Source organism: Gigantopelta aegis, chromosome 3 (genome assembly GCF_016097555.1).
Source record: "Gigantopelta aegis isolate Gae_Host chromosome 3, Gae_host_genome, whole genome shotgun sequence".
NCBI classification, from domain to species: Eukaryota; Metazoa; Mollusca; class Gastropoda; order Neomphalida; family Peltospiridae; genus Gigantopelta; species Gigantopelta aegis.
Window position 1 is genome coordinate 77,346 of NC_054701.1, and position 22,342 is coordinate 99,687.

A 22,342-nucleotide genomic window follows, 5' to 3' on the forward strand; every position below is an offset into this window, starting at 1 on the left:
CTTCTGTATGCAGCTGTCAAATATGGTAGGTGACAATCCCAGTCTTTTGGCCTTGATCACAATAACAACGGATCATTTGCAGTAACGTTCTATTAAATCTTTCCACCAGCCCATTTGAGGAAGGGTGATATGGCGTTGTCCTAGTTTTGGCAATGTCGAGAAGTTTACACACATTTTTGAAAAGTTCACTTTCAAAGTTTCTACCCTGGTCAGTGTGTAACTCCAAGGGTGTCCCAAACCGTGTCCCAAACCATGTCCCAAACTCTTCAACAAACGTTTTTGCTGTGATTTCTGCATCTTGAGAAGGAATCCCATATGCCTCAGTCCATTTGGTGAATTGGTCGACAATGACCAAAACATACTTATTCCCCTTGAATGATGTAGGAAATGGACCAAGAATATCCAACTGTACCCTGTCCATTGGTGATCCACACTGATAGTCTTGCAGTGCCGCCTTTGGCTTCTGATGAGCATCCTTCCGAGTCTGACACGAATTGCAGTTGGCCACAAACTTTGCAACATCCCTTGACAGTCCCAACCAGTAGTAGAGTTGTTTGACTTTCTTTGGTCCGTGCTATTCCGGGGTGACCAGCTAGTATGGACTGGTGACAAAGCTGTTTTCATGCTATCAGGAACAAGGAGCAGATAATACAGAACACCATCAAGCATCTCAATTTGACTGAAACAAAGCCAATAGTGTCGAATTACTGGACTCTCTAACATAATGTCTTCCTTGCAGGGTGGTTGTCCAGTTTCCTTCCACTCATGAAGAATTTTGAGATGTGCATCTTCAAGTTGGGATGTTTTTAGCTCGGCGCTGGAATACCCACCTATCCAGGATGATGTGTCTGATGAAGGATTCTGATCAGCAAAGGTCAATGTTCTCAAAGTAACAAGAGGAAGAATATCATCAACATCACTTTCAAAACTAGCCCAAGATTCTGTTACTTTTGAGCAGTAATCACATCCCCTGCAAGGTAAGGTTTCTGGATGGCCTGCCATGTAGCAATCACAGTGCTCCACGCATGGGATCCTAGAGAGAGCATCTGCATTGCCATGTCTGATGCCACTTCGATGTTCAATAACAAAGCTGTACTGTCCGAGCTCTTCCAGCCATCTGGCTAGTTGTCCGTGGGGCGACTTGAACCTAAAGAGCCATGCCAGGCTGCTGTGATCAGTTTGAATTACAAAACCTCTTCCCAGCAAGTAATGTTTATAGTAATTTGTGAAGTACACAACAGCCAACAATTCTTGCCTCGTGACACAGTACCGTTCTTGAGCTTTATTAAGACGCTTGCTTCCATATGCCAGGACCTTCTCTTGGCCATCTTGTACCTGTGACAAGACAGCCCCAATACCAAAGTTGGATGCATCAGTGTCTAAAATGAACTGTCCTTCACTTGAAGGATATGCAAGGATAGGACTTGAAACCAGAGCTTCTTGTAGTTTTTCAAATGCTGCTGTCTGATCCATTGTCCATTTGAATTTGGCATCATTTTTTGTTAAATCATAAAGTGGCTTGGCTATATTAGCATAGCTGGGTACAAACCGCCGATAGTAGTTTGACAAACCTAAAAAAAATTGCAGTTCCTTTTTGTTTTCAGGAATCTTCCAGTTCTTTATAAGCTGCACCAGTTCAGGGTTGGTCTCAATACCCTGTCCACTAACCACATGTCCCAAGAACAATACTCTTTCTTAAAATAGGCGACACTTGCTTGGCTTCAATTTCAATTAATTATCTCGGAACCTTTGTAACACCATTCGAAGCCTTCCAAGGTGCTCATCAAAACTTTGACCAGTTAAGATGACATCATCTAAGTAGATCAGAACTTGTTCCCATTGTAAACCTCTCAATACAAACTCCATAGCCCTTTGGAATGTTCCTGGTGCCCCATATAGCCCAAAGGGCATCCTAGTGAATTCGAAGAGTCCATATCGTGTAATGAATGCTGTTTTGGCTCTATCTTCATTTGACTGGCCTCGGTGGCGTCGTGGCAGGCCATCGGTCTACAGGCTGGTAGGTTCTGGGTTCGGATCCCAGTCGAGGCATGGGATTTTTAATCCAGATACCGACTCCAAACCCTGAGTGAGTGCTCCGCAAGGCTCAATGGGAAGGTGTAAACCACTTGCACCGACCAGTGATCCATAACTGGTTCAACAAAGGCCATGGTTTGTGCTATCCTGCCTGTGGGAAGCGCAAATAAAAGATCCCTTGCTGCCAATCGGAAGAGTAGCCCATGTAATGGCGACAGCGGGTTTCCTCTCAAAATCTGTGTGGTCCTTAACCATATGTCTGACGCCATATAACCGTAAATAAAATGTGTCGAGTGCGTCGTTAAATAAAACATTTCTTTCTTTCTTTCTATCTTCATTTGAGACTTCAATCTGATGGTACCCGCTCTGTAGATCAAGTGTGGAGAATAAACTCGCAGAACTTAGTGCATCAAGACACTCTTCTATTTTTGGTAGCAGAAAAGCATCTTTTTGTGTGAGATTATTGAGTTTCCGGTAATCGATGCACCAATGGACGCCACCATCTTTTTTTCTTACAAGCACCACTGGGCTTGCCCATGGTGAGGGGGAAGGAATGACAACTCCATTGTTGAGAAGTTTTTGGAGTTGAGCCTCTTCTTCCTTCTGAAACCCAAGTGGTGTCGCACAGGCTGTGCATCGCCGGTTGGTATTGCATGTTTCACCCCTTTGAAACAACCAAGATCTTCGTCATTTTCAGCAAAAACATCTTGAAACTCCAGTAACGTTTCAGCAAACTGTGATCAGGGACGTTGGTTACAACAGAGTCAATATCAATACTTCTGATTTGTTTGAAATTATCTTAACACTCACAGATTTTGTTGCCAACTTCTGCATCTACTAATTTGCCTAAATGAGTGCCCTTTTTCAGTACAATGGGTATTGTATTGGTGTTCAGGACTTTCACTGGAACTTTATCTGTGACAGTTACAAGTGCTGCTCCTAGAAATACCCCCTCTTTCACAGAGGCTGGTTCAAACATTGCTGTTTGACTTGGCAAATTTTGTGCGACTCTACCAATTATAACCTGCTCTGACCTTGGCGGGCAGGTTATTTCCTCTCCCAAATTAACCGTTACTGGTTTGTGTTCTCCAGTCCCAATCCCGGTAACTGTGACTCCATTGATGATTATATCACCCTGTTTTGCAATAATGGTTGCATCCACAGCTTTCAAGAAATCCATCCCAATCAAAACCGAGTCACAAATGGGTGCAACATAAACTGGCCACTTCTAAGAATGGTCAGCCATCAAGAGTGTCACAGTGACTCCTCCCATGGCCTCCATTTCTGCCCCATTTTCAGCATTGCAGAGTGTGACAGTCTTATTGCCCTTTTCTAGTCCTATCATATCTGCTATTTCTGTAGACAGTATAGTGGCATCAGTCCCTGTATCAATAAGAGCCTCTGTCTTTAAGTTATCCACGACTACTTCTACTATGATATTTTTATTGGCACGACTGAGCCGACTTAATGTGATTTTAGGTTTCCCTCGGTCAATTTTTACCACTCTGGACGGACTTGGTGACCTGCTCTGTGACGGGCTCCAGTTTCCTGCCTGAGGGAAATCCCTCTTAAAATGGCCTTTCTGACCACAACCAAAACAGGCAGGGGTTGAGTCGTTGGTTTTAGTTTCCATGGCCAAAATCTCAGGCAGCTTCATTACCATTGCCTCTATGTTTTTCAGTCTGGCTTCAATAAGATCAGAGGTCCCATCCAGATTGTTTGGATTGCACTCTTTCCTATCAGGTACTGGGCTGTAAGGCCGTCCAGGATACATGTAGGTATTGCTTTCATCTTTAGAATTCGAATCCCAAGTAACGCGTCTTGCTTTATGGAGCAAAGAAGCAGATTCCTGCTCCCTGCCAATTGTAGCCTTATAATTGTGCTGGAGGCGAATTACTTCATCAACTGCACCAGAAATAGTCAAGGGAGATCGATTCATGACTTCATAAGCAATTTTAGTGTTCTTCAATCCATTCAAGAATGCTTCTGCTGCAAGCTCTTCCTTCATTTCTAGAGAGACTCCTGGGTATGCCTTGGATACTAGATGACGGATCTCTTGTGCATATTCCTCTGTAGATTCCCTGCCGTGTCTGTAATTTACTATTTTTTTTCGTAGGGTTGCAGGTGGATCAGTTCGTCAAAATCTGTCAGACAGATGGTGCACTAGTGCTGCATAATCATTTTGTATGAATTGGGGTAATGTGCATATAAATCGCACCGCACCCTTCCGCATACAATCATGCAGTCGATCCAGTTTCTCTTCCTCCGTCCACCCATATCGTTTGGACATTCTATCAAACGGATGGAAAAAAATATCCCACTCCTCTTGTCCATCAAATGTTGCCAATTTGGGACGGTGTGGCTCGTCATGACATGATCCCTTTTGTAGTCGTGACCGTGATGGCATGAACGTCGTTGACCAACTGCGGTTACCTGAGGTGTCTTGGTGGCCTGCTTCACTAGACATGCCAGCTTTTGGTGTGTTCACATTAAAATCTTTGGACCGTGTGCCAGACGAATGGAAGTTGGAAATCACAGACAATTCAGAGTCAAACTGAGGTGGTGGTTTCCGGATTTGAGGTGTACTATTCTGGAATTTTTAACATTTTTAACATCTCCTGCTTAAGAAAATCTAAATCCTGTATTTTTTCAGAAATGAAGTCCACCGAATTGATCAAGTGATCTTTCCATTCAAAGAATGTCTGTTCTAGGCGATATGCTCTTTCTTCTGTATCTATACGTAGCTTCTCTCTTTCTGCCCTTGACTCTTTGCACAAATTCTTAAGCTCATTAATAAGATCTACCAGCTGTATTGTACTAGTATTTGATTCCAAGTGTGGTGCCGCTGTGGCCCCATCCACTTCGGGTATTTCCTTATGGTTTTGAGGATTACTCATTATGAAAATTAGCTGAGAATCCAGCTGTTAATATTTCTTGTGGGTCAGCTATGGGTGTGAACTCTGGTAGAAAACACTCATTCACAACATCCAATTCTAGTCGTCGTAGCCACTTTTTGGCCAATATAGTTGTGGGATGAATGCCGTCTGAAAGGAGTTTGGACAAATTGTTTTGGGGAGCACGTCCTTTTCTGCTTTTTAACAAGTCTAAATGTACTTTTATTGTGTTCCTTCCCAATTGGGTGTTTAATTTCTCAATCTCTGCATTCAGCAGATTGGTTTGTCTCAGTGCTTCTGTATCCGAGTGCTTCCAACGTGAGCACTCTTGGCCTGTCTTTGTTTTGTTCCAGATGGACACGGACTGAGGTGGAGATGTAATAAACTTTACAGTGCAGATGTGCTTAAATATGATGTCTCGTGCTCTCTCAAGCTGTCTTACTATACTGAATACGACAGATTTATCCCGACAAGAAATATCAATGAGCTTGGTACCTTTAACTCTCGGAGTTATGTCACAGGTTCCGACCCAGATATAGACAACTGCTGGTTTTTTATACTGGGCAATTAATTTTGGTAACTGTTCCTGCAACAAACTGACAAGATGTTCGGAACCTTGTCCACTTTCACACAGGAAGTGGAGTGGAACTTTATTTTGTACTTGAAAATGTTGTTCAAGATAACGTGCTTTACTATCAGATAAGAGGATGGCAAACCGATCAGATGGTTTGTCCGGTACCACCAATGTTCTCTTATTCACGAAAGTAATCAAGCCCACAACACTCATATAGTGTGTGGGTCAGTTCAGAAAATATTTATATACTTTTTTTTTTTAAACTAATAGTAGTTCAATAACACATATTTTTGATTCACAGACAATTATTTGGAAATCAGACAATTTAAAATTTAAAATTTTCCGGTACAAACAACTATTTCGAACAGTCCTTGCAAGTCTACCCTACGTTCTCCTGACTTTGCTAAGTGGCAATATCAAATGAACTGTTAGACAAGGAACGTCGAAACCACTTGGAGTAAAGACTTCAAGTATTGAATTACTTGTACCATAAAAACAATAATAATAATATTTAATAAAACATAATAAGAAAATATGTTTGAAGCATGTAGAAAGGAACGATCGCACCGGTAACGTATTCTGAAAATGCAGCCGACAGGGTTAGTGCCTAACCGGAATCTGCGTTTCACTTTCAGCGTTATGTTGTTTACCAATACAATGTCACTTAGCTTCAAACTTATAGTAAATTAGACACTTCTGACACCAGTGTAGCATCTGAGATATATATCTGCGGCGTGGGACGACGCTACAGACGGCCAATGCTCCCCAGCGTAGTCGAATCGTCAGCAGACAGATATTTCGCAACCGACGTAAAATGGTGACCACACGAAGAGGAAAACACGTGACGTCATCCGTTTCAAGTATGCGACGATAGACTTTCCAAATGTCAAAAGCAATCATTACAATATGATAGATTAGACAAAATGTGTTTTTTTGTTAATAATTTCAGTTTGGGGCACTTTTGTAGATGGATGGGATAGACTACAAATTATTGTAAGTTTTTTTGGTTTGTGGCTTGTTTGTTGGTTTTGTTTTTTGTTTTTTTGAGGGGGGGGGGGGGGGGGGGGGTGTCAGGAGGGATAAGCCTATCCTGTTCTCAACAGTAAATCTGTTAATAAAAAGTCTTATGACAACACACTCCCGTCTATTTTGGTTACAACCTAGCATTTTTCGCTTTCTAATTGAAATAAAAAAATATTTTTTAAAAATAAATAGACCCGACATGCTTGTGCTGTAAAACGGGGGCGGGTATGGGGGCAGTGGTGTAGTGTGGGAAAGAAGGAAGGAGTAACTTCGGACTTTGGTAACTTCGGCCTGGTAACTTCGGTCCCGAGTAATATCGGACCCAGGTAATCTCGGACCCCATCGGCTTAGTTAAGAGGAATTCCGATGACATTTTTCTACTGGTCTCGATGGCGCAGTGCCTAAGCAAACGTCGGTCTTACAAGGATGACAGGTACAGGGTTCGCATCCCGGTACTGGCTCCAGCCCAGAGTGAGTTCTTAAGGGCACAACAGGTAGATGTAAGGCCACTACTCCCTCCTTTTTTTCTCATTAACACTCTCAATAACATATACATCTACTAACAATGAACCACTGAGGTGTGTGCCATAACAAGTGTGCTTGAACCTTAATTGAATATAAGCACAAAAATAGTTGAAATGAAATACGTTTTTTCATTTTATGGCATATGCAGTTCAAACGTTCATTTCAATACACATATTTCTCCAAAAGTATGGGACATATACCCAGTTGTACATATATTTTATTTCTGGTAAATAAAACAAGAAGTTTCAATTTCATATATATCTTTATTTTCTAAACATTTTAAAATATTTTGTTAAGACAGTTTTTACCAGTTGTGTTTAAAATCCAGTTTAATAGTACATATTCTAGATATATGCGAGGGACAATTATCATCATACTTTATGCGTCGTGAATATAAAATATATACTAACCAACTATATATATATATATATATATATATATTTATATTCCAAACGTAAAAGTAAAATCCTGAATAAATAAATGTTGTGGGGTTTTTTTATTTATATGCTCACACCAATAAACTAAAACAATTTGTGATAACATCAAATATTATATAAACGATTAGGCAATATTTGTATTAATCAGTAATCTAGGCATTCAGTTTCTAAAAGTAAACTGAAAGTTCACAGTTGTCAGAGAATTGTAGACCACATGTCTCATTCTACTCGATGAACGTCCAGATTACAGTTCACATACACTCAATGCATTATTCACCAATTCGGATTGTTTGATATTAAAATGCTTATATGCTGAGGATTCAAACATGCTTAATGTGGGCATAGCATCTGAGGAAAGTGTACCGCCCGTTCCCCCCATTAGTTATCGATCTAAAGAGGGATTTTTTGATGGGGTATATATAGAAAAGTGGGGCATGGGGCCCTAACCCTAACTCTATCCCTAACCCTAACTCTATCCCTAACCCTAAACTATTATAAATGATGGGGGGAACGGGTGGAGCTCTTGCCGCATCTGATTACAATCAGGAACATCTACAAATCAAACCATAGTAAGAAGGGGTATGAGCAGAATAAATGTTTAAAAGTTAATAAACAAAATATACACAACAACATGTACAATAAATATATAATAATGTTTAATTAAATAACAAACTCATCTTGAAATAATAATATCAGGTTGTTTAACAACAAACTGTCGTTTGCATATAACCCAGATATAAGTTGCTTTCATTAATACAGAGGCCAAGATTACCGGTCCGAAATTACCTGGGGCCGAGATTACTCGGGTCCGAAGTTACCAAAGTCCGAAGTTACCACATTCCTTTTATTTAACGACACACTCAACACATTTTATTTACAGTTATATGGCATCAGGCATACGGTTAAGAACCACACATATTTAGAGAGGAAACCTGCTGTCACCACTTAATGGGCTACTCTTTTCGATTAGAAGCAAGGTATCTTTTATATGCACCATCCCAGAGACAGGATAATACATACCATGGCCTTTGTTACACCAGTTGACGAGTTGTGGAGCACTGGCTCAGTGGCTGGAATAAGAAATGCGTAGCGTGGGTTGCCAGCGCTCGGGGCAAGGAGAGTATTGCGCCCTTAACCAGTGGATAGTTTGCACTCCCTGAGTCCCTTCCACCAGTCCAGAATTTTGCCCAGGGCAACTGCCCCGGTGGCCCCGCCCACGCCACGCCACGCCACTGGGTGGGGGGAGATTCCAGCGACAACGCGAGTGTAACAGTGTTGGCAATAACTTATTGAATAAGCTAACACATTGCTACGTTCGAATCGGACAAACATGTATGACATTTGAGCAGATTGGGGCCAGTTGATTTTGTTTGAAACCTTTTTGGTAACTAACACGTGTAATTCTATACTCACTGGCGACACTGCAGACCGCGTGTTTCTCGCTTCGAAAACACTCCAAAACAGTACTACTAACAGGAAGTGATTGGTGCGCATGCTTATTGTATTTACACTAGGTTGTACGGACCAAATAGCACCCCATTGGCAACAATGTTAACGTACGTGGTTAAAGGAATCCTTAAGCACAATCTAATTAAAATTAGCTCCACTATTACATGTGGATCTAACAGCAGCCCGTTGGAGCTCATGTACAGCTGACCTTTCATTCGACCAATCAAAACTTTACTTGCATAATCATGCCAGTGATTTGAAAAGAATTTGAAAACATTCGGGATTATGCCGAGGGTATAAGAAATGATTCGGGTGAATTACGAAGTATGCCAGAAACTAATTGCAATATAAAGTTTTATATAAAATTCATTTCAAGACAAAAACAAATCCCATGATGGTATAACCATAAAATCTGTTTATACTAGTATACAATCCAGAGTTTATTACCTGTATTTTAATGTTGATAGACCAACAAGTTTGCCTATTGCATAAATAGTCTCACTAGATTTTAGAATTTGTATGCTCCCGAATAACATTATAAAAGGCAAAGTGTAATTGGTCGATAGTTAAACTGTTATTTATAGATGAAGTGTCACCTGGACATGGGAGTCCATGCAATGCAGTTAGATCTACTGGTAGACCCAGTAGAGCAAATTTTAATCAGATTGGCTCACGCAAGGCTTTTGGACTAGTGTGCATATTCAACAATATATAATGCACATTATTGCTTAATATCAACAAGTATAATCATATAGTTAATTAATAAAACGATTACATGTGACAGCTATTATATATAACGGGCGCAGCCATTTTGTACCATCCCAGTGAATACGCCCTCTGGCGAGCCAGTGGTTACGTAATACTTAACGTGTCACGTCAGGAATTAGTCTTAGAACTGAAGAAATAAAACATACTGGTACCTGGTTTTTGCGGATACATCGCAATGTTCTGTAATATTATTCATCCCAGTAAGCCAGCAATAAGTATATATTATTTTTCAATACAAAATAAACCACCACTGTCAAGGTGTCGAAATAAGTGTATTCTGTTTTATCTATACATTAAACCACGGACTGAAATAATAATCGGAGTGTTTTCGTAATTAATTGGTCTTCTTTTTTTTCCGTAGCCTATACCCGTGGTTCCTGATTGGCAGGTGTATATTTTGACGGTCCCCAGTCAATGTGGCTAGACACACTAAAATACGTGCCTCTTTTCTTAAAGGAAGGGACAATTAAGGCATTTGGCCTGGTATGCATATTCAACGATATATAACGCACATTATTGTTTAATATCAACAAGTATAATCGTATAGTTAATTAATAAAACGCTTAAATGTGACGGCTATTATATATAACGGGCGCAGCCATTTTGTACCATCCCAGTGAATACGCCCTCTGGCGAGCTGGTGGTTACGTAATACCTAACGTGTCACGTCAGGAATTGGTCTTCGAAGTGAAGAAACAAAACATACCTTATTTTTTCGGATGCATCGCAATGTTCTGTAATAATATCCATCCCAGTAAGCCGGCAACAAGTACATATATTATTTTTCAATACAAAATAAGCCACCATGTTGTCAAAGTGTTGAAATAACTATTATGTTTTGTACATAAATTAACCCACGTACTGAAATAATAATCGGTGTGTGTTCTTGGTTAATTGGTATTTTCTTTCCGTGGCCTGTACCTGTGGTTCCTGATTGGCAGGTGTATATTTAGACGGTCCCCAGACACTGTGTCTAGACACACTAAAAATACGTGCCTCTTTTAATAAGATCACAAGGTATTGTCTGATACCCGCGCGGACGCCCCTCAAAATCGTAATGGACATTATCACTTTAGTACTGTAAGTAATTCTGTAAAACCCTTGATTAAGTAGACTTTCCCATCTAAAATCACAAAACTGACCAATTACGTAGTCCCAAAGAAAATAAAATTATCACTTGGGTATCGTGAGTGGTCGTTTTTGCTCGAACGTACCCTACCAATAGGCCTAATAATAGGCATTTTTTCTTTGGATTTTTTTAAAGAGAAAAATACTATAACTCCATTTCGTTCTATTGATGCAAATTGAAATATATTTAATTAAATAGTTTATTATACTATCAAGTCATTTATGTTTTACAAGTCAGGTTGATGAAAGCGAAGCGCCTTGTCGTAAATTAAGGCATTTGTTTACACTGTGCTTAAGAGGAGTTCGACGGAGCTGACGTCACTTCGCCAAAAGCTATACCACCGGGCGTCACAAAAACGAAACAAAATGGCTGCCCCCAGTTAGCAGGAATAATAATGTTTTTTTATTAACTCTAAAATTACGCGTTTTTCATTTGTTAAAGTGTTAGTATGTGTTGGTGGTCCGGGTATGCATCTTTCCAACACATAAGGCTCTTATTTGAGTTTACCCTACCTTTAAGATCACAGGGTATTGTGTGATAACCGCGCGGACACCCCTAAAATCGTAATGGACATTATCAGCCGTCCTGCATTATTAATGTAAATAATTATGTAAAACCCTTGATTAAGTAGATTTTCCCATGTAAAATCACAAAACTGACCAATTACATTGTCCCAAAGAAAAGATCGAAAATTATCACTTGGGTATCGTGAGTGGTCGTTTTTGCTCCAACGTTTTTCTTAGTATTTTTTAAGAAAGAAAAATACTATAACTCCATTTCGTTATATTGATGCAAACTGAATTATATTTAGTTAAATAGTTCATTATACTATCAAGTCATTTATGTTGTTTTACAAGCCAGGTTGATGAAAGCGAAGCGCCTTGTCGTAAATTAGAGCGTTTGTTTACACTGTGCATACAAGAGTTGGTTGGAGCTGACGTCAGTTCGCTCCAAGCTATAGCACCGGACACCACAAAAAGGAAACAAAATGGCTGCCCCCAGTCAGCATGTTTTTTTATTAACTCTAAAATTACGCGTTTTTCATTGGTTAAAGTGTCAATATGTGTTGGTGGTCCGGGTATGCATCTTTCCAACACATAAGGAAGGAAAGAAAGAAACTGGGAGTAGTATAGGGGCCTGTATGGTGCCATGATTGACCTACTTTCCCGTGATCACGTGACCTTGGTAGGAGACAATGGGCTTTTGTGTAGGAAACAATGGCCTTTGTATAGGGGGGGTGCAGGTGTATGGCCTCGGTAGGAAACAATGGCCTTTGTGTAGAAGACAATGGCACAATGGCCTTTGTATAGGAAACAATGACACAATGGCTTTTGTGTAGGAAACAATGGCATTTGTATAGGGAGGTGCAGGTGTCTGACCTGGGTAGGAAAACAATGGCCTTTGTGTAGGAAACAATGGTCTGGGTGCAGGTGTGCGATCATGGTGTATTCAATTCAATGTATTGCATATTACCAAACAAACTGGTGTCAGCAAACAAATAAAAGCAAAAGAAAAACATACAGCACCATTAACAACAACAATTAATAATAACACTATGTACAGGCCAGGTGTAAGTGACGTTGGATTTGGCTTCATTGTATAACGTCTATTGTGTTGTTTTTTTGTATTCACAGTGGACATACACGTGGATGTTTTTTCACAGTGTTTTATTCTAGGCACCCAAAATAATAGCCGTTAAAATATGTCTCGTGGGGAAGGACTAACTGTTTGCGGACTGTTTGGTCTAAAGTGAGGCTTTCATGTCGCCAGACAAAATGCGTGTGTGATGATTTTCATTCATTTGTATTTCTTTAGCACATTGTCGACGTTTTCTTTGTTGCCGTCATTCATTCATTCGCTTTATAATTGAGGAGTACTTTATGAGACCTCTTCATCAGCCCTCATACAAAGGCATTTTATTACACCTCTCCGAGTGTTTATGAAACCAGGTTGTCACATGTGATTGAATAACTAAAAGAAACAACACTAATCCAAATAAATTATATTACATTTATTTACAGCACACAAATAACAATCACATTCATTCTCCACTCCTACTTACTAACCCTAATTATATCCCTCTCACACACCACTAATCACCAGCACTCCCTCATTCTCAATATAATAAACATACATTATCACCACTTTACACATAATTTCATATAAAAATATCACGTATCACAACACACAAAATAATATACTAAAACCACACAGTTCAATATACAATGTTTCAGTTCATAACACAATCCTTATGATTCACTTCCTCGTGATCAACTTTTATATACATATATTGTTCTAACTAAATTATGTACTAACATTAGTTAGCACCCTCCATTTCAGATCAGCTCTAAATACTACAGCCATATTTACACAATATGTTTCTGCTGCACAATAACAATACACTTGTTATTCACCGAGATGCTGCACGATAACAATACACTTGTTATTCACCACCACAACATCATGGCTAATAAGTAGCCCACATATGGAACTTCAATTTCCACTTCAGCTGTACCCAACTTCCATGAATTAACATCAACGTCAGTTTCCTCGTCCCTTCTTCACATACTTCCGCAGCCCAATCACCTGGTCAAACTCTAACATTGCCCCTCGCTGCTCATCCCGTTGTTGGTCTCAACAGATACCACACAAGCTGCTGTAAACAATATACACTCCATTACTATCATGCAAAACCTCAATATTAAATACCCTTCATACATCAATCATTTTCATCATTTCACACATGTCCACATTATACAGGTTTCACAACGTATACGTTAATAACACGTACAACTTACTTCATGTGCATAATTCAATTCACATTATACATTTAATAAACACATACATACATATAGCAAACAATTTCATTACTTTACACAATGTCCGCATTTCACAAGTTACACTGAGCATTTGCTAAATATATACATTTAATATAGCAAACTAAATACAGACCAAAATAACATTCAAATGTCACACCTCTGTAACACAATACATGTGTAAAATATTTAATTTACTTACGGTTAAACAATAACCCGAACTTCCACAAAGTCTCTTACACTTTTACCAAGTCTTTCCCAAACTGAATGTTCAATGATTCTCTCTCAGCGATTAATGACAAATCATCCACTCAATAACCCAGTTCCACACTATATTCACCCAGTCAGCTTATCACTCATCTATCACTCACCCATACCACAAGCTACAATAATACAAATTGTTACCTTGCTAATTAAAGACAGCTTCACGTGTGAGATACAAGCTATGACTCATACTTCATGCTTCTCTCATTCGTATAAATTAAAATACCGTATAAATGATAAAAAAAATGTTATAAAATATATAACCACATATTCTCTTTCATACAATTAAAATCAGATTACCCTTGACTTGTGACACAGGTGAACTGCAAAAGACATACCGACGCGTGCCCGTCTTAAGTAGCAGAATAAATTTGTTATGGTATGCCCACTGACCGTCAAAGTTTGTTTGTGTTTAGCGACATCACTAGAGGACATTGGTTTATGGATCATCGGTTATTGGATGAAAAACATAATTTTGACAGTTTTAGAGAGGAAACCCGCTACATTTTTTTTCCATGAGTAGCAAGGGATATTTTATATATACAATCTCATACCCCTTATGGGGCCAGTATTTCATAATTAAATACAAACTTTTGTGTGTGTGTGTGTGTGTGTGTGTGTGTGTGTGTGTGTGTGTGTGTGTGAAACACTACAGCCCATTCCTATGAACAAAGAACGTGTGACTGCAACTCAACGCTCCAACCTAACCTATGCTCTTTTAACTACATTTTAAACACGAGTATTTCCCAAGAGTACAAGCCTTTATAGACAACCAGTGTATTATGTCTGGTATATCAAAGGCCGTGGTATGTGCTGTCCTGTACACACAACTCTTGCTACTATAAAGTAGCGGCAGAAATATTCAATCACAAATCTAGTTATAGAGTAGAATACACAAAAAACAAACGCAATGGTTGAGAGAGAGAGAGAGAGACAGAGAGACAGAGATAGACAGAGAAAGAGAGCGAGAGAGAGAGAGAGAGAGAGAGAGAGAGAGAGAGAGAGAGAGAGAGAGAGAGAGAGAGAGAGAGAGAGAGAGAGATGTCACACGTGATTAATCCATTAGTGTAAGTCGGCGACACGCGCGCCGCCATGGGTTTAACAAGTAGTACGTGTTAACCAAAGGGAAATAGCTGCATTTTTAAACAGAAAATTTCTCTAGAGTACTAGCCTTCGTACAGGGCTTTTTAATTACCAAATGGGTAAATACAGTGATCGATCTAGGATCGATCCCCGTCAATGGCCAAATAGGCTATAGCCAACCAGTGCATTATGTCTGGTATATCAAAGGCCGTGGTATGTGCTGTCCTGTACATACAACTCTTGCTACTATAAAGTAGCGGGGTAGACATATCCAATCACAAATCTAGTCATAGAGTAAAAAACACAAAAAAACGCAATGGTTTGGTTTTTCATTTTTTATTTTCTAAATTACAATCACTATAGACAACTACACATGCAATGGACACACATTGGGTTACATCGAGAGGCCTTAAGGGCGACATGTGAATAATATGAGTGTTCATTTCTCTTCATCTTCGTCGTCCTCCTCATCGTCGGTATCGTCGTCGTCTTGTTCGTCCAAATATTCGCCAATCCATGAACGATACTGATTTAATTTAGAACGAATCTGAGGTCTGAGATCTCTGTCTGGATTCACAAACTGAAGAATTTTCCTGGTGTTGGGGCCTTTGTCAAAGTAATGCATATAGGTCAGAAAGCGAGAGTACGTGTCTTTAAATAACTTCCATTGCAATGTCTTCATGTTTCTTTCGATGGCATCTTGGGACATGTTTTTTTCTTCGTAGCGTTTCCTCTTGCTTTCGAAATAGTCACGATTGATGTCGAATTCACGCTCGATCATCAGACGTACGCCTTCGTTTTCCAGATCGGACGACGGCTCTTCATTTCCCTCCTCGCACGTTTTCACGTGTCGCTGCAAGTCACTCCCGTCTTTAAAGACCAGACCACACGTATCGCAAGACTGCATCCTCTTGACCTTTTTCAGATAGGGCTCTACCTCATCTTCTTCTTCTTCGTCGTCACTTTCGTAGGCGGGTATGCCTGGTAGTTTTCTCTTGAATGCGTTTCTTTGCATGATTTGCTCGTAGAGCTCCTTCTCCGACGGTGGTTGAAACTCTTCTGAGACATTCGCCGTTACGCTCGTGCTTATATACCATCCGGACGGCCCCGTCTCTAAACCATTAGGTCGAAGGCGCCAATATTCGGGCGTGGTCGGTTTTAAGTCCACCAAGAGATGTCCGTAGGGCCTGTGGGTAGCTTCCTCAAACCGCTGCATGAAATGACGAGTATTTCCAGGATACATCTGCTGTGCCAAGGTTAGGACTTGCTGCTTGTCGATGGGGTTGTTGAACAGTGCCAGGTAATGACAGTTTCTTCTTTGTGTCGGGTCCTTGCTGTTATAGAGGTTCTGGTTGATGGCAATCACAGAGAGGTTTCTGTGGTGACTTCCTTCCGTGAACAGATCGGTGATGCGAGGGTCTTTTCCAGCTGTAGACATCAGGTCGTCCAACACGATGAGATTTCTGACTCCTGGATCCAAATAACGATCCTTTTCCAAATTCGCAGGTATACCTTGAACAAATTTTACTCGAGCAACCATTTTGATCGTATCATAGAGAGGTTGCCATCGTTTGTAGAGCGAGATAATGCGCTGAGGAGGCGGGTGGATTTTACCATCCCGTAGCAGTTTGTACAACAAAAAAGTTTTTCCACACGACGTGGGTCCCGACACGATCATGGTGAACGGATGTAACAATCTTAGGGGCTGCTGCTGCAGTGGAGCAGGAGCTATAGGAGCCCTATGAGCTATAGGAGCAGGAGCTATAGGAGCCAGAGGAGCAGGAGCTATATGAGCTAGAGGAGCCAGAGGAGCCCTAGGAGCCGGAGCTATAGGAGCCAGAGGAGCCGGAGCTATAGGAGCCCTAGGAGCAGGAGCAGGAGCAGGAGCTATAGGAGCCAGAGCTACAGGAGCCAGAGGAGCTATAGGAGCCAGAGGATCTATAGGATCCAGAGGAGCAGGAGCTATAGGAGCCCTAGGAGCAGGAGCTATAGGAGCCCTAGGAGCAGGAGCTATAGGAGCCAGAGGAGCAGGAGCAGGAGTTATAGGAGCCAGAGATATAGGAGCCAGAGCTATAGGAGCCAGAGGAGCAGGAGCCATAGGAGCTATAGGAGCCGGAGCAGGAGCTATAGGAGCCATAGGAGCCTGGAGTTGAGCTGAATGGAAGGTCTTCCAATGACGTAGCATATTTGATGGTTTTGAAAAAGTCTTTGGACATACGGGACACGATCTTTTGTTCATGACATGTTCCGGAATAAACCAATTCTGATTCATGATGTTGACTATTGAAGTGTTCGACGTGAACTGACGATGTTGAAACTGCCATGCCCCCTTTTATAGTCTTCTCAAAAATGCTTGTGCCGTTTTTGCCCAGTCTGCTCTCGTCGTTTCTGTTCCACGCCACTCTCTTGACGTTTCCGTTTCTGCTCGGCCTTGGCTTGCTCTACCACCTGCTGCGTTGGGGAGACCATGACGACTTTGGGTGCCGTGGGCTTCTTCTGTTCCTCTTTTTCTTTTTTCCATGTAGGGTCATACAGTTCTAGACATCGATCTACACTGTACATCATCTGACTTTTCCCACCACGTTGCACTGGAAAATGAGGTTGAAGTTTACCTTCTGCCTGCAGTTTATAGAAACGGGTCCACTTATCCACGTCGGGTACATATAACTTGTACTGGTCTGACATGTTGCTCCTCTGAAGGTTTTACCTCAAATGACGAGTTTTCCAAAACTATTTTACTTATATACCTTATGACGCATAAAGATATGGTACAGGAATGTTTGAATGTGTGTGATACGTATGACCAGTGCCCCTTCTCCCAAACACGAATCTCGTCGTGCGAGCTCCCCAAAAAACATCGTTACCAACATATTACCCTTTACCAGTGTCACTACCATAGGGACACGTCCAGAGACACACTCATGGACGCAGGACATAACTAAGAAAGCAAAACATGTTATTCACGGTTTTATTCACAACATACAACATGAAAACATAGCACACAAGTGTCTGAAATATTTAATGTCTGAACATGTTGTTCACATAGGGACATCTTGGAGAGAGTCTGTAATGTTCCATCACTGGGTCGTCTGTCTTCTTCCATCGGTAGATGCGAAGTCCGCAACAGTAACAGGTGATGGCATCGTGGTCTCCCGTGTAGTAGAAACCGGCCTTGGCAAGTTCTTTTGGTTTTTGACGTAATTGTATGGGCCACCGAGCATACGTCAGCATCCGGGCATAGAAATGTCTCATTTCGGGACGATGACAGAACAAGTAACGTCTCGAATAGCAGTCTTCCTCACAGGCAGCATCTGTTTCACAGGCAGCATCCGTCTGATCTGTGGGTTCATCCACGAGTTCGCCATCTTCAGTTCCAACCCCAATTTCACGTGTAGCATCCGTTTGATCCGTATAATGAATACTCGTCTTCTTCTCATCTTGTTTGGTAGTCACTCCTTTACATTTGATTGTATGTCTTTCTGAACATTTGCAGACCATGACGTCGTCCTCGTCGCTACTGCTGCTGCTACTAACACTGCTCGAATATCCCGATGTCATCGTCTTCTTTCAGAATATCTTCAAACTCCAAAAGCAGAAATAGATCTCCTTCACAGAACTTTCGGCAAGCAAATGACGCTACTAACAACACACCCCTTTTTATATCCAAATACGAGCCTATTTTCTTTCAACAAACATGAACGTAGATCTGCAGACTTTTCGGCGAACGAATGACAATGAAACCAAAAGTACCCTTTTTATACCCGAGGGAGGCACCCCCAGCTCAGTCCAAGGACGCACACCTGTACCCAGGCCATTGTCTCATACACAAAGACCATTGTTTCCTACACAAAGGCCATTGTGCCATTGTCTCATACACAAATACCATTGTGTCATTGTTTCCTACACAAAAGCCATTGTTTCCTACACAAAAGCCATTGTCTATACCAAGCCCATTGTCTCCTACCAAGGTCAGACACCTGCACCCCCCTATACAAAGGCCATTGTTTCCTACACAAAAGCCCATTGTTTCCTACCGAGGCCATACACCTGCACCCCACCTATACAAAGGCCATTGTTTCCTACACAAAAGCCATTGTATATACCAAGTTCATTGTCTATACCAAGCCTATTGTCTCCTACCAAGGCCATATACCTGCACCCCCCTATACAAAGGCCATTGTTTCCTACACAAAAGCCCATTGTCTCCTACCAAGGTCACGTGATCACGGGAAAGTAGGTCAATCATGGCACCATACAGGCCCCTATACTACTACTGGGTTTAACGTGCCCCTATCCACGAAGGTTCAGGCACGCCCACCACGGATTTAGCCTCTGACTTCGCCAGTGACTAACTCCGGAGCAGGGGGGGGGGGGGGGGTAAGTTTGAGGTGGGCGCAATTTGGAAAAAAAGCCATTTAGTAAAGTCAACGCGAGCGCGGACCAAATAGCAGACACTTCGCAACCTTGAAGTAACGCCGAGTGGGAGCCGTGTTCTGATTGGCTGAATTTCGATTCCTCGGTGAAGCCTGTTTTTTTACCTAAGTCTACAAAGAGTAACTGCATCCAAAAACATGTCTGGACTCTAAAATGTAACCCAAAATAGTTAAGACTGCTCGGCCAAAAGGTTTTTAAGGTGATTTTGAGCAATTGATCGGGCGCCAAAATAAAATGCGTTAGATTATTTATAAAAAAATAAACATAAGAATTTTGAACTGCTTCTAAAACCTTTAAAGTCTAAATAGCCCCAAAAAAGGAGGTTGGTACCTGTCCTAGGAAAGGTTGTTAGCGGGGATGTCGTCAAGGAGAGGCGATGAACAGGGACGAATCCAGATGGTGGAGGGCGTGCCGGTGTGTGGACTTGGCGATGATCTCGGTGATCGGACGGTAGTCTTCCCCGGCAACGGTCTTAATGACGCGGTGGATGGTCGGGTTGTCCATTTCATCGAGAAGCATCCCTTGGTGGAAAATTCCCCTCCGGCGAACGGTGAGACAAATGCCACGCCCATCTTTCATCGTGATCCTGCGCACCGAGTACTCTCCTTTCGTTTGTGGCAGAGGTTCGTACGTATCCTGGTGTGGCTCACAAAGTAGCTGGCGAACATCCCCAATGTTGATCTTGACCAGCCTCGAGTAGCGAGTTGGTAGTTTGCCTGCCTGCAGTGACCAAGGCTGTCCAGAGGGCGGATCTTCTGTTGGAGGTGAAGTAGGTGTCGGCGGTTGTGTCGGCGGACTTGGCTTGGCTGGTTGGTCGCCTGGAGACACAATCGCCTTCCGTTTTCCAACGGCCGTAAGACGGGCCTGGGACTCTACAGCGGCACTCTTCCTAGGTGGAGGTGGCAACGCTGGAATCCCGGGGGCTGAAGTCTTCAGAGTTGTGGGGGGCGATTCCATCAGGGCCTGGTTCAGGTCCGAGTCCGCCACTGGCGAGTCGACAGCTGGATCCGGCAGAGCTGGAACATCTGGCCTCGCTGGTGTTGAACGGTGCTGGGGGTGAACAACGGGAAAAATCGCCGCCGGTAGTTGAGCTACCGGTTTTGACCTCCCCCGGTCCGCCCCTGGCGCGTCCGTCTACCTCCTCCTTCTCCTCCTGGGTGGTTTCTTCACTGGGTCGCCGTACACCAAGGTCACGGTTGCTCGCTACTCGAGGCTGGTCAAGATCAACCCTTTGTCTCGGTTCTTCGTATTTAAATTTGATGATTACCAATGCATCTGATCGTATTTGAAAAATAAAAAATGTAATTTAAACAACTGTACCTATAAAAACGGGATACGAAGTGCAATTACGATAAAATATATAAAACGAATTGAATACGAAGCTAAATAATGATGACACAATGTAGTGTCATCGAGTTTAAGTGTAAGAATTTGACGGCGTTCGACTCGTTTTGTTTTTGTGGGAGTTTTTAGAGGATCGCTTTGTCAGGTATGTTTGCACCGCAGTATTATTAAATAAATGTTAATAAAGATAAATTTTTATCAAATTTCTTTTTAAAAGTCTATGGTAAAGTAAATTTTCTGGCAAAGTTCCATAGGAAGAAATATATCATGACGTTACGTGTTTTCGATAGGATAAGTGAAAGATATTACCAAAGAGCGAAAGATATTGTAAAAAATTAGGAAATATGTATATAATAAATAGACCATTTCATGGTGATTTTCCGAATACGATTTTTATGTTAACTCGTGATGTTTTCACACATCACTCGTTGACATATAATAATCGTATTCGAAAAACCCCATGAAATAGCCTCTATATATTTTCGGTCACTGACCAAAAATATAGGTCACGTGACATAAGCCTGTCTCGACTCGAGTGTTTCAGACTAGATTTTCAATAAACATACTCTTTAAAATATTTTTAAGTACAGTAAATGCAAATAACTTTTAGTTTTGCTATAACAATACAAAACTTGTATACTGATTGATGAATTAGAGTTTAGAAACGTTTCTTGAATGTTGCAGAATGTAGCTGGCGTCTTATAAAAATGACGTCATGTATCTTGTATGACGTCATACGGCAAATGCTTGCTAGATTCACAAAAAAAGGAATAAAATAATGATTATTTAGGATTGCATGAAAAAAGAAATAACTGGTTACTGTCTTAAGAGCCTCGCTGCATTCGCAGGATAAAGCCGATATCTAAATACAGAACAGAACAGAACTTTATTTCTCCCAGGCCGTTACACAGCGGCATATGGGGAATATGAAATAACAATATTTGACAGTGACAAGATGGGTTTTACAGGAGATAAATATATATGTATACAGTACAATACATATTTGTAATAAATTCACAATGTAATATGCAATGGTATTAACACAGCTATGTATGGTGTGGAACAATCATCATACTGCACATGCACAAAAATATACGCAAACACTCATACATATATACCTATACATATACATATACACATAAATTTAGAGAATAACTAACGAGCTACGAGGAATTATGAATTATCTGTCCCGAGTGAATGAATGTTGTAAACCCGAGCCTTTGGCGAGGGTTTTACAACATTCATTCACGAGGGACAGATAATTCGTAACTCCTCGTAGCGAGTTGGTTATTCTCTTTATTACCCATTGTCAATTTTAACTGATTTTTAATGTAAAAATATTCCTCTGCAGTCTACAACAAAGCCATCAACCATTACGTCATATAATCTTACGCGCATTACATGACGTAATGTAAGTGACGATATATAGCACAACGGCGTTCTTGTTACAGCCAAATGTTTACAGTACAAAATAATACAACTGTATTTGCATTTGAAAATAATTATTTTTATATATTACTAAAGCCGCTGCTTATTAAACTATACCATTTCATGTTTACGAAACAAAA

At 41.1% G+C, this 22,342-nt stretch overlaps 1 protein-coding gene and 1 long non-coding RNA gene across 2 annotated transcripts in view; both read right to left on the reverse strand.

The window, feature by feature from the left end:
• Positions 1-8,977, reverse strand: part of LOC121391841 (tRNA (uracil-5-)-methyltransferase homolog A-like) — a 64,971-nt gene extending 55,994 nt beyond the window's left edge. The window contains exon 1 of the mRNA XM_041523323.1: positions 8,901-8,977. The gene's annotated coding sequence lies outside the window, so the exon portion shown is untranslated. The remainder of the gene's footprint in view (positions 1-8,900) is intronic.
• A 3,852-nt stretch (positions 8,978-12,829) lies between these two features.
• LOC121369426 lies at positions 12,830-14,046 on the reverse strand. Its single transcript, XR_005957616.1, has 2 exons — positions 13,852-14,046; positions 12,830-13,489 (listed from the first exon to the last, which is right to left on the reverse strand). It is a non-coding gene; the product is annotated as an uncharacterized LOC121369426 (long non-coding RNA).
• Between the last annotated feature and the right edge of the window lie 8,296 nt (positions 14,047-22,342).